Source organism: Pundamilia nyererei, unplaced genomic scaffold (assembly GCF_000239375.1).
Source record: "Pundamilia nyererei isolate P.nyererei 1_Seehausen unplaced genomic scaffold, PunNye1.0 scaffold00001, whole genome shotgun sequence".
Taxonomy (NCBI): Eukaryota; Metazoa; Chordata; class Actinopteri; order Cichliformes; family Cichlidae; genus Pundamilia; species Pundamilia nyererei.
Genome location: NW_005187402.1, coordinates 5,558,609 through 5,575,127, shown reverse-complemented (window position 1 = coordinate 5,575,127; position 16,519 = coordinate 5,558,609).

Here is a 16,519-nt window from a genome sequence, read left to right as displayed (position 1 = left end):
TTTTTTTTTTTGTTTGGTCTCTGCAACATGTTTTTATTTACTTTTTCCTTTAGAGTTAATATTGCAAAAGTTCACATGAGCTGCCTTTTTTTGTGCAGCTTTGTCCAGTATTGTCAAAATAAAGAAAAGTCTTTGTTACCACATGTGTTTTAAAAAGAAAAAAATGGGGTTCAGATTTTTATTTTATTTTATTTTTTACATTGCCATTAAACACAAATTGTACTAGAAGCTGTTCAGGACTGAAGCTTTGTCACAGAGTGGCTTTGAAAAGGATGCGTCACGCTGAAGCTGTGAGTGATAAGGCCCTTCCCTGTTGGAGATGGCACTTAACTCTGCATATGAAGACTGTTATTCCACTGCCTTTGAGTTACCTGCACCTTCCACTCCATTATAAGATGTAAAACACTCTGGGCCCGCAAAGATGAATCTTTCCTCAGTTTTAATAAGTCTGTCGGGCCAGACTGAGAAAGAGAGAGAGATGTAGAGAGAGGGAGAGAAAGGAGGAGAAAAGGAGGCCATGTATGAGTGTGTGGCCGTACTGCGCTCGCCAATAAATCATCTGGTTTACACCACTCATTATCTCCCAGGCGGTCCTTTGTTTTAAAGATGCTCTCTCCTTCTCTTTCCCTCCCTCCGCCCCTCTCCTTTGTCATCACTCCCTTCCCAATTTAGCACAAGGATGCTGGTCGCTCGTGGCACGAGCCTCACTGTAGGTTGATTTCTGCTATTGTTCAAAGCCACAGTATTATTTTTCAATGTGCATGTGTAAGCAGAACCTGTTGAATTCGTTTCCCTTTGTTTGAATCACAGCTGTCGAGTTTTTGTTTTTTATTTCATTTTGCCGTTCACTTTTTTTTTCTGCAGCTTCTCAGCATAACCTGTTGGCACCAGCTACAATGGAAATAACGTTCCACCAGTTTGGAAACTACCGCATATTGATAAATAAAATTTTTCCCATGGAACTTGGTCTGGAGTGATGTTTTTTCTTTTCATTTTGTCATCCCCCCTTCTTCAAAGCCTTATGAATGTGGGCAAAAGATTTAATTTGCCTTCCCACTGACCACCTTCGTACATGGTGGGAGCACAAACCAGTCGCCCACGCTCGAAGCATTTCCCCCTCAGTGCCCCCTCCTCTCCAAACCCCTCCAAAAACCCTCACCTCAGGGGTCAGTGCTGCACAGATGGGTTTGTTCTGATACATTAGTCAGATTGAAATCACAAGCAGGCTTCATAAATTCATATTCGGGGCGTATGGACATGCCTTTTTGCATAGTAACTAATATCCATATCAACCCGCTCTGCCCCAGTGTCCTCCAGAATTACATTTCTTCATACATGATTACATCTGATTGGCTGCACTCGGCATTTCCATTGCGTTTGTCTGAAATTACAGTCCCCATTTATCCGACTGAGGAGCAAACTCCAAGTCCTTGGTGAAAGTGGAGATGGCATGAAATGCTATTAAAGTGATTGGGCATTTTCTCTGACAAACACATCAGTGTTTGTGGGCATGGCTTTCGTTGTGGCTGATGATGTGAGCAGAGACAGAGTGGGCGAGTGAAGAGACTGATGGCAGAAGAAAGAAAAAGTCAGGGCAATGAGAGGCTTAATGTGCCTGTGGCTTCACTCCCCCCCATGCACATGCACACACACACCATAGCCCTTCACTTCAGTCCACCCACCCAACCCTTGCTGTTTCCTTCTGTGCCCGAGGGCAGGTACATTCATCTGGTTTCCTGGCTCGGTCCCGAGACACCCCCGTAGATCCATGTTACTGTGGGTTTATTAAATCCTTCCCCCCACTGAGCTACTGTGTGTGACTGCATGTTTTTTCTGTGTATGTCTCTGTGTTTGTGACTCTGCAAGTGTGTGTTTGTGTGTGTGTGTGCACGGATTTGCCACGGGGGTTCTTCTGTTGTTTTCACTAACACACACACACACGAAAAAAAATCCTAGGGAAAAAATAGCACTGCAGCATTTTTCCTCGTCATTCCTTAAATCAAATATTAGCCTCGTGTCCTCGCTGCATATGTTGCTGCAGCATTAGGAGACTCTCTGGCAGCATACAGTGGTTGTAGTGTGCAGTAATTCATCCTTTTGATTGCATCTCGGTATTGTCTATTTACTTGTCAGCAGCTGAACCCCGTCCTCACGAGTTCCCACTTGATGTAAGTATGTGCATGTCTTATGTTTTTTAATCGTGTAGCATGGCGGCTGGAACATCTTTATAGATGAAACAAGTCACCTGGGAAAGCAGAAACTGCCAGCAGCTTGTGGTGGCTTGGGAACAATTTAACTTACATATTCATCCATGACCATGAATACTAATTCAGAAGAAGACTTCCAAGGAAGATTTTTCTTTTTGACTGTGGAAAAGATTTGAATTATTGGAGAGTCTAACGTCACACTTAGTCAGCAAGCCCAACAAGCAAACTCACGTCTTATTTGTGAAATGGAGTTGAACTTTATTTTCAAGCTGACAAAAAAAATGCATTAAGAAATTCACAGCGTGTGGCCACCATACTAATTATCGTCACCAGTGATGTAAACTAAACAAGAGCAGGGTCTTTTAAGGTGAAGAAGCACTGCTTAATGTTTTTTTTTTCTCCCTTTGCACTAAGTAATTTATTTTCTGTTCTGCTGGTGGTTATCTCCCTCAGATTTTTATCATTTCGCTTACTACGTCGCTGTCTACTAGGCAAGCCTTTTGCAGTTCTGACAAGGCCACGAAGCCACAGATGGAAAAATAAAGTTGGAGAAGAAAAGCGACACCGCGCCAGATGATGGAAAGAATTTAGGAACATTGGTGCGATTCCTCAAACGGTGTAAGCTGGCACCGCATCTTAGTCCCCCCCCTCACGTTATTTCACACAATCCGCTCGCTCACAAAATCTGCTGCGCGTGCAGATGCTACCCTTGATCTGGTGAAGCAAGTGAGTTCAGAACTCTGCAACTTTTCGACTGTGACCGGGGGATCCAGAGGGAAAGGCGGTCAATAGAGCTCTTAAGTGATTTTGGTGTGCGATCTCTTAATGTTTTTTCATAGGGATCATACAGAAGACTCGTAACTCACACCAGAATCAATATGACATGCAATGGGACATGTTCTTTCTCATGTAATGTACAAATACATATTTAATGACTTAATGCATCACTCGCCATTCATAAATAATGCAGGCCTTCTAATGCCTTTCATCACATGCTGCTCATCAAATATCAAGCAGATTTTTGCTCAATCTCAGAGTTACGGAGGAAACCTGAGATGGCACAAAGAAAGGGGAAACCGGGAGGGGAGGGGAAGGGGAGACATGAAAAGAGAGTTCATTAGTCAAACAGTAACATTTAGATCATTCATGAAAGGGCTCATTAATGTGATTCAAATTCCAATCAGTGGGGGGAACTGTGTCTAAACAACATTCCTCTTTAATCCCTCGGAGGGGCAGGAAACGGAAATTCCACTAAAGCATCTTGGTTCTTAAGGGTTATAGTATGTTTCTATTTTATGCTTCACTATAAACACACGTTCACATATGCACAGACACACACACATGCACAAGCACAGCCGTCAGCCACATATTGATGGCATTGTTATGACCAGAACATGCCTGATCAGGCCTGGGCCGTGGCAGGGATCCAGGTCTAACCGAGACTCATCAATCATACAGAGTGAGGGAACCAAAGAGACTTGTATGCATTAAAAAAAAAAGAAAAAACCTGGAGAAATAGCTGGGGCCGCTTGGCTGCTGGGTCACAGGTGTGGAGAGCAAGGGAGAAAGTGGGAATTATTCCCTTTCTTTCTTTCCCTCCTCTCCCCTTTAAAGAGAAACGGCTCTTTTTCTCCCTGTGCCGCCCTCCCATGTCTTTGAAAACGCCATTTCCATCCACATTTTCTTCTCCCAATTTAAAACCCACACTTCATTTGCCCCCTCAGCATCAACACCCCTCTCCTCCTCCATCTCCTACTCTCAATTAGGCCATGCCTCGAATCTCAGGCATTATCTCTGCTGGCCATTTATATAACATGACTCCAAAACGCATTTGCACAATTTTCCAATTACAGTATTATGCCTTGAAGCTTTGGTTCGTTCTGTCTCTCTCATTTCCCCCCTTTTCACTCAAACCGCTCTTGATGTGTAACACTACAAAAGAGTCACCCCTGCAAATACAGACATACATTTCTACTTTTAAATAATGGCACCTTTTTTTCTCTTCATGTGTTGCTGGTGTTTACGCAACTTTACTTTCAGGACCTCGAGCTTAATCATTTGCGCCCTGGCCCCCTGTGACTGATGGGTAGCAAGAAAGAAAACTTAAATCTTAAAGAATGCCTGGGGAATAAAAAAATTGGAATTAAAACACCAGAATATTTGAGAAATGTTTACATTTCCTGAGTCTGCATGAGTGATAAACAAAAATCTGAAAATGCCTAATCATAAAAAATGTAGATTACTGAAAGAGTAAGAACTCGAGGGCACTGAAGAACGACAAACATGACAAAAAAAATCACTGCTCAAATGCCCAACTGAGCCAAAAACATGAGAATATTAAGTGAAATTAAAGAAAAGCTTTACAACATTGAAGAAATACAAGAAACATTGAATGAAATAGAAACTTTTTTGACTAAATAAACATTAAAATGAGATTTTGAATAGCAATAAGAAACTATTAAACAAAAACCATCAACTAGTGGCTCAAAAACCTGAGGGTATTTAATCTGAAGTGAATAATGAATGAATTGAATGTTTCACAAAGTCTCCAGAACCCTTGAGAATACTCTACAAAAATATACAAAAAAATATAATTACCAAAAAATATTAAACACAAATTAAATACAGGCTGAAAAGTGGGGAAGATTAACTCTGGGTGCATTCAGTGAGGGGATCTGACGGCTCCGTAAGTCTTTGGGGAGCATTTGCTGGCACACCCCATAGAAAGAGGGGAAATCAATACAAATTTATGTAAGTGATGACCTTTAACCTTTAATGAAACTCTAAGATGTCTCTAAAACAGCAATGCTCCTATCCGTATGGCATTAATGTCACATAATGGCTAAATCATATACACTCACCAGTCGTTTTGTTAGGCAACAGAAGCATCAGATGGGGAAGAAAAGTTGATGCCAGATGGGTTGGTCTGAATATTTCAGAAACTGCTGATCTACTGGGGTTTACAGAGAAGGGTTGGAAAGAAGAAAATATCCAGTTGAGCAGCAGCTCTCTGGGTGAGAAAGCTTTGTTGATCCCAGAGGAGAATGGTCCAACTGGCTTGAGCTGATAGAAAGGCAACAGTAACTCAAATAACCACTTGTTACCACCAAGGTACATGCAGAAGAGCATTTCTGAACAGCCAACACATCAAACCTTGAAACAGTTCTCCTACAGCAGCAGCAGAAGACCATGCCATGCGCCGCTCCTGTAAGAACAGGAAACTCAGGGTACAAGCAGCAAAGGCTTACTAAAAACTGGACAACAGAGGACTGCATAAACATTGCCTTGTCTGTTGAGTTTCGATTTCTGCTACAATGCGAAAACATGCGCCCTTCTTTCCTTATATCAACAGTCAATGTGGATGGTGGTGTAATGGTGTGGGGATAGTTTCTTGGCACACTTTGGGCCCCTTAGTACCATCTGAGCATCATTTAAACACCACAGCCTCCCACATGTGTGGAGTGTAATGCATTAGAAACTGTTACATTTATATTGCTACTTTCGTTACAAAGTATCTGCACGCAGGGAGCAAAGAAAGAAAGAAAGAAAGAAAAACAGCAAACAAGCATGCGTTCTTTTCTTCCTGTGCACTGATTTCAGTTTATGTGCCAGGAGGACAAAAATGACAGAGTGATGTGCATTTTTTCAGGAGTGGAGATGTGGACACTACTTTTTATTTTTATTCAACAAAAGGATAACAACAGTAGAATGTAATCTGCATCCAGGACAGAAACACCTGTGTTATGCAACTTCCTCTATTTGCAAGCATCTGCACAGGCAGCATGCTAATGCTAAGCTAACCAAGAGCCTAGAGAGATGTTAAAGCTGAGTGAATCCTGACCCCAGCCAGACCCTCAACTTCAACAGGTAACAAGTTGATGAGTAGTTGGGCTAAAATCTCCGTTTCTACCTGTTCATGTATTTAAAGTAGAATCACTGTGGCGATTGTTTTGAGTTCTTCTTGGGTTGGTTTTCATTTTTGCTTTGTGCTGTTGGCTTTGTGTTCATACATGAACACAAAAAAAGGGGTACCCATTTGTGTTGGTGTGTGGGACTGTAGCCTCAGGTTAATATATTAAACTAGTAATTATGAGAGAGTGCATTTAACAGTGCATTACTTTTTCTCCAGCGAGCAATTGAATAACCTACTCCACTGTGTTTAAGAGTAATGTGTAATATGTTACTTTTTTGAGTAAGAACCTTAACATGGTCACGTCAAGGTGCTGTATGCTGTAACCCCCTATGAAAAAGTACTTGGCAACAGTGGGAAGGAAAAACTGCCTTTTGACAGGAAGAGAGGTAGCAGCATTGACCTGCCACAACTGGTTGTGGGTGAATGGAGAGAGACAGGAGAAAATATGTGCTGTGGAAGAGAGGCAGAGATTAAAAATAATAAAGTAATAATATTAAAAACAGGATGGGGCGTTCGCTGTACTTAAATGCCCTCCATGGGATGGAAATGGGATGTGCTGGCTGACACATCTGCAGCAACTGAGTGATATGATGTAAGAATGAACAAGAACCTCTGAGCCATGTTTCCAGCACTTTGTTGACTCTGTGCCACAAAGAATTAAGGCAGTTCTGAAGGCAAAGGGGGTTTAACCCAGTGATAGTACCTAATGAAGTGGCCGGTGGGTATGGCCTTTGCAGCCACTAGATTGCATCAGATTTAATTAGTGCAACACACGGTGCACTATGCTGTCTGCACACAACATCAAAACACCAAATGAGGGAATATTATTTGGACGAGTGGTCTTTCATCCTTCTAGCACTGCACTAGAGAATCAATGCCGGCAGCACATTGTTGTCCAGCACCTTATTGAGACTGTTAAAGTTACCTGTAATTTGCTGTCCTTCTATATGTACTTGACATATTTCAGCATTATGTCCTTACCATCATTGTGTTTGATAAATGCTGCATTAAGCTGCAAATAATTAGTCCAGATGTTTGCCTACATTGTGTATGAGTTACGGTTTCAGCTACATTCATGTTTGTATAGTAGTTTGGACTCTTTTCTTCCTGTCACTTTTTTTGCATCCCTACCTTCTGCTATGCATCGGTGGTCGATTAATATTTGCTTTCTTCTCTGTCATAGACTTCAGGCCCCTTTGACCAGTCTGTCTCCTATATGTATTTTCTAACCCCTCCATGTCCAGGGTGTGCATTTGCCAGTCAGCCAGCACTACATGCATGACCTTTACATAGTCCATTTGCAAAATGGATGGGTGGTTGCTTTCTGGTCACACAGTGACAGTGTCACCACAGATAAACCTCACAAAGCTGAGCCCGAGGAAGAATCATTGCGGTCATGCTTGTGCAAACGCATGACTAACGCCACCATCCCAATGCAATGCATTTAACAGCCAACGCCAGTCCTCAAAGTATTCCATATCTTTTTGGTTTGTATATGGCTCTGTGATAACTTGTTGAGAATTGCTGGCATAGGATTTCATTTATGTATCTTGTTCTATAACTTCATATCACACATACAAACCTGTGGGATAATTTTTTAAAATGAAAAATTCGTCCTAGTTTATCGCACAGATTTCTCTCTCATAGCTTTGCATTTCCATTTGTATTTGATTGCCAGTTTCCTCAGCACACTGTAATAATGTTTGTCCTCTACCGCATGCCAGTCTCTGCTTAGTGGTCTGTGCATTTATGGCCCCCGTGCAGAGTAATACCAAAAAAAGGAATAGCCTACCTCTAGGAACATGCTGTAAGCTGTACTTAGTCATATGAGCAATCTTATTTCCACAGCTACAGTACTGTAGAAGTATATTAAATTTTCACAGCAGTCTAAATCTTCTGGCTACAGTCATTAACTGGTCCTTAATGCTGTTTGGTGTCCGTGAGCAAACACTGTCCGTTGTGATTATAAAGAGCTGCACTTCCGGTCTCTCCAGGGTGGCAACTGAGAGCTGACTGGCCTATTGTATCAGTTCCTGTAAACCCGAGCTAATACAAGCGTCGCTGACCACCCATCTGCACACTAACTGACCTAAATACTGAACAACATCTGTGGGGGCAGAGTGGAGTGTGTGTCTGTGCATGCCACTGTGTTTTTGTCTGGAAATCTGTTCCTCAACGACAGTGACAGAATAATAACGTCTCTGAGTCAGCAGCACGGTGAAGGATCTCTCAATGTCACCCGACTTGAAGACAGCGTATGTATCGGCGCTTGTTAGCTTAACAAACACAGAGAAAAAAAATGAAAAACGGAGAAGAGCAGCCGGGAAGTATCAAGAGAGCGTCCGCAGACGTGCCGCGGCTGCGCGATGCTTGACAGGATGCATTAGAGGATCTCTGAGTGAAGGGTGACTGACCTAAACATGTGACCTAAGTGCTGCCCTAGATTTAGGAGTGCCACATGAGATCAAGAACATTTCACTCATCTGTATGTTGTTACTGGCTCTGCACCGGCACACTTTTTTTCCCCCTTTTTTTCTGCATTTTCGGGGATGACCTAGAGAGCACATCCCCTTTTTTTGCAGCAGCAAGAACAGCTTTAGGGGAGTGCTGCTTTACTGGGCCAACTCGTTTTCCCACACGCAAGCTGACATCAGTGAGACATCAGTAGAACGTGGTGGGGGGAGAGCAGCTGAATATTCATGAAGGGCAGGGACCCATTTCAGCCCAGTGAACACTCTCTCCCTCTCTCCTTCGCTTACACACACACACACACGCAAGAAGTGCAAGGACTCGTTCCATACCAGCAGGCACATACTCATCTCATGCCTCACTGCACTCATTCATATCAAAAGCGCATGCTCATTACATACAACAGCAGAACACACACACTCGCACACCAGCCATTAGCCATCGTGCAACTCATCTAACTTGCTGTCTCTCATAAAGATATAATAAACATTTGAACAATATCTTTTAGCAGCAGCTGCTTATGAATCCATTAGCACAATAAGTGCATTTCTTGTTTCATTATGAAATAACTGCCTCAGAAATGTCTTAAGGCTAAATCTGCCATATGCAAAAGAAAAAAAAAGGCAGCAAGAGGAGACAGTTTTGCTTTTAGCAGATGGTTCCTAGCTGCGACTAACAGCTGTATTCGTGTTTCCTTTTCATGCGGACGTTGTTTGACATCGTGATTATAAAACAGGCCTGTTTCAGAGCCCGTCCTCCGCTGTCTTATTCTGATATTGGTATGCAGAGGCGTCCGCGAGAGGAGGAGGAGGAGTGCACGGTGCGATGAGAGGATAGACTTGGATGTGATGAGAGGCTGAGGCCAGTCAGTCAGTCTGGACGTTTGGCACAGAGACAGCAGATTCCATTTCCATGCCAATCTGCCTTGTCTCTTTCTGAATCAGACTTGACCTTCACAGGCTGATGACTCCAGAGGCCTGGGACCAGGAGACGCTTTCTGCCTAAAACCAGATCCGCACATTCCCCTCTCACACGCACACTCTCTCTCTAAGATGTGTTACAGGAATGGGGGAAAAAAACAGTCATTCCCCCTTAACGTGGTTGGTCTTGTGTCGAGCGCGAGCATCTATAAGTACGCGCGCACGCAAAAACTTAAAAACCACAGAAAAAAAAAGTCTCTCTCTTGATTTACTATAAAGGAGTGATACAAAGGATTGAAATGAGACCAGATCGTCTTTAGAGAGCCAACCCTCGGCGCAGATGGCTCTGTTTTTCATCTTCACTCTCATGAGATCTCATTTTCTGTGCTCTGTTCAGCAATTTCTCTGCTTTTTTGTTTTTTTTACCATTTGAGTTTGTTTCCATAAAACACCAACAGAATCCAGTTCAACAAAACAAATAATAAACAAAACAAATGACTCTCCTGAGGTTCTTTTTCTTCCTCTTGCAGGTTTTTAACCGACCCCCTCCCCAACCCTTATTTTCTTGCATCTAAAGCTACAAGCACTGGAGGTCAAGGCACCGAGCAACCCGTCCTGTCTGCCCCCCTTATGTTTGTATTTAAAGCCAGACTAAAATAGACCTTTACAAGTCGCCTAATGAAAGTGACTCTGGGCCCTCTGGTTAATTGACCACCTTTAATGAGTGTTAAACTGCAGCAGTCATTAGGCTGGGGGTTGCTGTGGGTCACCGCTGGGCCGAGGCAGAAAAAAGGGAAGAGAGAAAACAACAAAATACAGGTAAGGACTAAAATAGCACAAATGATTGTTCTTGTTTTTAGCCCTGTTTTGCTCGTGTTTTGAACAGCGTGCCTGCATTCGTTAACGTTCACTGCCTAAGGGCAGCACCTGTCCGGCTCACAGACAGAAAGCAGTGGCCATATGGGTGGAAATTCTTTCAGATCTGCTATTCTGCATCCAAATTTGGCATCCTTTATGTACTGCCTCCCTCATTCAGTTCACACAAGCAAATCTAATAAGCAAGCGAGAGAAAATAGAAAAATATTCTCCAATTTTTGCATAAGCCGACTTTGGGTTTTTTGTAATTTTTCCATCTCGCCTTTATGATTTTGACACCCGGGGCAGTAAATAACCACGCTGTCATCCGCTCTGTCATGGCTGATAGGGAAGGGAATTTTGTTTTCATGTGTTTTCAGATGATCACTGATAGCTTTTTCTTTTTTTTCCTGTTGATGACCTCATTTGAAAAAGCATATTGCAAACAAACACAATGTCCTTGTCCTTTATTCTGTGTGCTGTGGAAATGCTCCTCAGGGGAGCGCGTGGAGAGACATACATGCGCAGACACGCGCGCTCTCACACGTGCACCTAAAACCCCTGTGTTATTGGACTGAAATTGAGCTCACCACATATTTCCTTGGAGTATTGATTTAATCAACTGCGTATCATGTTGAGACCCGTATCATCTGATGCAACACACACCACCAGCAGCGAGAAGAAGCGATCCATCACTATTTAGCTGGACGGGCCCTTGTAGTCTAAACACGGAACCATTACGCATGGTTTAACATGGACACTTTGACCTCGAGTAGGTGACAAGGTCAATGACATCATTAGACAGGAGTCAGTCTGTGTGCCGGAGCGAGACTAATTGCTATCAGACCTCAATCACAACTAATAACTGCTTAGATTTGTTTCGATACTCATATTATCCACTTCTAATATCCTGACGGATTTGTTGTCATTGCCACCCCAACACGGGGAGAAGCTGGTCTGCACCTCGTTTTGCCTTGCCAGTATGGTAGCTCAGTAGATCCCTTTATCCTTAGGCTCTGTTAGTATATTCAAAGGTGCCTAAGCTTTACAAAATAGCTAGAGGGTGATTTCCCACACACTGATAAAGCCCAGACTTGAAAATCATTTTCAAAGAAGGCTCTCATCTTTAGATGCTTTGAAGCCCAGGAGAAGAGCTTGGAAAAAAAGAAAAAAGTGACGCACAGGAACCTAGATTCTCTTGGGTTTAACAGAAATATTGAGACTTTGTTAAACCTCTTTTACCCTGTAGTCTGGCCTGATGCTCACATCTGCAGCCCGGGGGTCTTGTCTGACCAACCTGGGCTCGCCCCGGAGGCGCCACACGCATCCTTGCCCATCACAGCTTTGTCAGCGACCTCACTGGACCGTGAACAGAGGCAGACCACTCTGGAATGTCGGCATCGAGCTCGGCCGGCTCAAATGGACGAGCGCGCAGATGAGCACATGCGAAGACACACGCACATGCGAACGCGAGCAGGAGTAACCCGATCCAATGACACAGGAGCTGGCCTCAGTGTGCGGCTAACTGCCTTATCTCCCTCTGGCCGCGCTCCTCTTTCCTCTCTACATTCTTTCAGGTATTTGGCCGAGACCTTTTCTCTTTGTCTGCCCTTTTCAAAGACCTGCTTTATGCTGGGAGCCCTCCAGACGTAGTGCTGCAATCTTCTCACTGCCTCTCTCTCTCCCCCTCTCTTTCTTTCTCTCTGCACACGTCTCTTAGACCTGCTTCCCCGCTTTCTCCCACATACCTCTCTCTTTCACTCTAATTTCTCCCCCACTATTCGAATACTCAGTTGAAAAAACAATGTCACCTGTGCTGCATCCCAGAAGCGTGTACGTGCATGTGCGTGTGAGAGAGAGAGCAACAGAGGAAGGCAAGGTAGGGGGATGTAGCTCTGAGGCTCTCTCAGAAGTGAACTAAGGTTAGACTAATGGAGCCTGTGATCTGGGGCTTTGTAATGGAGTGAAAATGGCCTCTTTTGAAGAGACAAGTGGAGTGTTTCTGGATTCGTATGGGGGCAGATCTCAATCAGTGTGCATCTGTGAGGGGCCATCCAGCATCTTCAGAATCTACTAATCTGCCATCGGATATCTGACTAGTGATCACACTTGAGAGGGCAATTGTACCCCGCTACCTACACAGATGCTCTTCCCCGAGGTGTTCCACGCATTTCTTTCTGCACTCGCTCCTATATGAATACAATCAACACAATACCTGTGCAGCTTTTGGAGAGCTTTTGGACTAATCAGCTCTGACAAGTGGAACAAAACAATTTAATACAGAGCTGATTTCACATCTGAGCGGCTCGTCATTTACATAAGCTTTTCACAGTCTGCTCACTGAGCTGCGACAGGCATGTGGTGAGCCCAGAGAGACCGGAAGGCTGCTCCAAATATTCTGCCACCCCCCCACCAAACCCCCCGCTTTATCTGACCTCAGCAAGGAGAGGGCTACACATGCGGCAGTACATGCAAAGACTCATTAGGATACACATGTGTGCAGATCTTAGCCCCAAAGTCTCTCCGTTTCCATAGCGCAGACACATGCGCACATGCACGCACACACTTTTAGTTGTCCTGTGGTTAGCAGAGAGAGGAAGCAGTGGCGCGTCTCTGTGCTGACTTAATGTCTTTTAACAGTTTGGCTTCAGGACCCGGGGTTGGCCAGAGCTGTGCTAAAGCCAGAGCTGGGCCTGATCATCTGTGACGGCAAGAAAAAAAACCTCAGGCAAAGTGTGTGTGTGTGTATCCTCTCCATCTCTCTTCCTTCATTTTCTCTGTTTCAGTCTCAGTGTCTGCATGTGTGCGCATGAAGTGTGTGGACGCTACGGGGGACAGAATTACCCCGGACAAAGCCATTGACAGAGGCATTAAAGTGACAATAGAATATTTACAGCGCACAGCACTGATTCACTCGGCTCCCTAATATGCAGCACATCAATATCCCGGAGAATGCTCGTAACACACTGCAGTGCACGGCGGTAGAAATTAGCCCGGCGCGCGGTCTCGCATACACATGTTCACGCGCGTGCACACACTGAAGGAACTGCTAACTGGTGCTGACTTGAAGGCAAACAGGGAGGGATCAGGGGCAGAGCAGAGTGGGGAAATAACTGCTGCTCTGCTTGAGTAAGTTCCTCTCAGTACTGAGGAGAATAGATTGCTGTGTCCCCCTTGCAGAGCCCTACCTCTCAGGTGGCCCACAGGACACCAAGTCACCTTGTCATTTAATATCAGACACAGTAGAACAGCTGTACCTCATGAGTGTTTATGCTGGTGGGGATTGTGTGTGGCTGTGTGTGCGTGTGCGCTCATGCATTTTCGGAAATGATTGGAAGTTCATAGCCCCAAGGCCCGGGGTTACGCAGTCCTACAGAGCACTTCTGCAAAATCTGCATTGGATCACAAAAACATGTCAGTCAGTTTGCTAGCTTTTCTCCTCAACCGCTAACCGCTGGTCCATTTGCCCCGTATTCACAGCCAGTTAGATCATGCTCACATGTTCGACAGACCTCTCTCCTCCTGTCTCAGTTTCACAGTCCAGAGCTGCCGAAATAGCCAACATATGTTTGGAAAATAAATGTGCAGCGTAGAGGTCAGACAGTTAGACTGTGCACAGCTCTGGGCTCATTTAGGTAAGTACAGACCACATACATACACGACTGATCGAGAAGCTCTTTCTACTGTTGCTCTGTGCTGGTTTTTTTTAAATATTTCATATCATTCATAATTCACGAGCTCTGGAAATATACGACCGACTACAACGGTTGTAATCTGAGAAAAGAAACAAGTCGGTGGGGTGCTGAATGCTGACAGTGATGTATACACAGCACTGATTAGAAATGTACAAACTGCTACATTACATGCATTAGAGGAGAAATAGAGACTGATGGATTGCTGTTTGGCTTACGAACTACAGTGAAGCACTGTAAATACAATGAGCTGCGGTCCAGAAGAAACAGGGCTATTTTTTAAAAGCTATTTCTTTACTTTTTTGGCACCAAACATACCCTACAAGAAGATAGTGGGAAAAGATCTGCAGGCTTTACACAGTGGAACAAGATATCTTAAGCCAGGACTTCCTATATAGTCATGTAACACTATCTAAAGGGGAATAAGTGTTTTTGTTATCATTTGCAGCGCACAAAAAAATCAGTGTATTGCAAAGATTTCGGAAATAAAACAACTTCCTGACCCCATATTCACCCATGACCCTGATGAAAAACATTTGCAGGCTTCCAAGTAGAACAAACAAAGTGCTGTAAGCTTAACTAACACTTACAGCCTCTGACTCAGTGTTACCTGGGATTTGTGTGCTTGGCGTGGCACTGCGGCATTATGGGTCACTACTCAACAACTTGGTTGAAGCTCCCATTTGTTGGGTTGGTTGAAATGCACATTTTCCTGACAGGCATCCTGCCTCATGACTGCTCCCTCTCTCAGAGGCAGAGGTGGAAATAGTGTGACGAATCAAAAATTGGACTTTGCACCAAAAATTGCTATTTCCTGTCCGCTACCAACAATCCGTGTCGGTGTCTGTTTAACACTGAGCACAGCCTCTGAACGCTTGTTGTGTTTAAACCTGGCCAATTCTTTATAAATGATAATCTCACAGAGGTGACGGATCAGAAAACACAAATAGGCCGTGAATGTTTTTAAAAGGGAAGAAAAAACAATTTTGGAGATCTTGGAAAGTGATGGTAACGGGATGGGAGCGCTATCTGAAAAGGCAAAATGAGAAAAATCACACGTACTCCAGAATTCAATACCAAGGGTGGCGGATCAGGAAAATAGCAGATGTAAGAACATGTCGAGCCACACTCCAAACAGCTACCAGATCAGCCTTTTTTCTTCCTTTTTTTTTTTAGCTGTACAGTGCTTACAGTACAATACCCTGCATCAGACTTCTGGAGGTATACACTGAGTATTGTAGCCTCTCAGGGTCTTAATGAGGTCTCTGACATTACACCATTTTTCGTAACTGAATACTTCATGACATGTTTCCAACAGTAACACTGGTTTTATGTCTGTGGAAGTCTGTGTGTTTCACTTTTGTACGCTTCATTTTTTGCCTATTGTGTTACGCCTTAAATCCCCTATCAAAAAAGATAAAGAGACCAAGGCTACACAGGCTACAGGGGCTTTTTACAGAGCACAAAGCATTTGGGAAACACGATTTTACTATATATGTATATATGTGCACCTTGTCTATAAAATATTACTGGGGTACATTTATTTATACGCTTACATATTTCACGTGTTTTCTTGTGCTTGTCCTCCAAACTTTACACAGCTAATAAAATCCTTCTATTGGAGCTGTTTGGTGAGGCACCATCTGAAAGCTTATGGAAGTAATTTTGGACAGATGACAAAATTATACAAGCACCAAATACCTTTGTATTGCATTCTAATTGTTTAGGTATATTAAAATCTTGATCCAGTTATGATATATATATAAATCATAGGACTTTAAAGAGCAATTTTAAATGCTCAACAGATAAAGTACAGTTTTACTCTTATGTAGTGCAGACTGGGGTTTTTAATGGTTTAATTACAGGGAAAGCAACCCAACTCAAGAGTGACGACAGTACGTTTTTAACGCCATTGTCAAAAATAAATAAATAAATAAGTAATAATAAATAAAGAATAAACCACAGATAGACAAAGTCAGGCTGGCTGTATTATATCCACCAGTGAAGAAGGTAAAAAAGAGGACAAAAGAGAATTAATCAACCTAACACAACAAGTTTTTCATTTGAAAACTTTATAATCCATCACAAAATCGCCCTTTGCTTGACAAGTGGAAAAGAAAGCAGGCGCTGAAGAAATACGACCCCTGTCACCGCGCAATGTTTAATTCTCTCCTCCAAGTCGGAGCAGAGTGGCACATACACCGGTGGTCCAGAGGTGTGGATATTGACCAACAACATCAGACAGATGAAAGAGTCCAGCTCGTCTGCTGTCCTTCATTAGGACTTGTCCGGGATGCAGCTGGATGTACTTACCTTTAATAGTGCTGATAATTAGCCCTGCCATTCTAACATTCTCCCCTCGACATAAACACACCGCCACTCACACACTCGCTCACACAGCAGAGTTTATTACTTGGACGGGAATCATTATCAGGGATAATTTGAAAGCAATTTTGAGGCTCA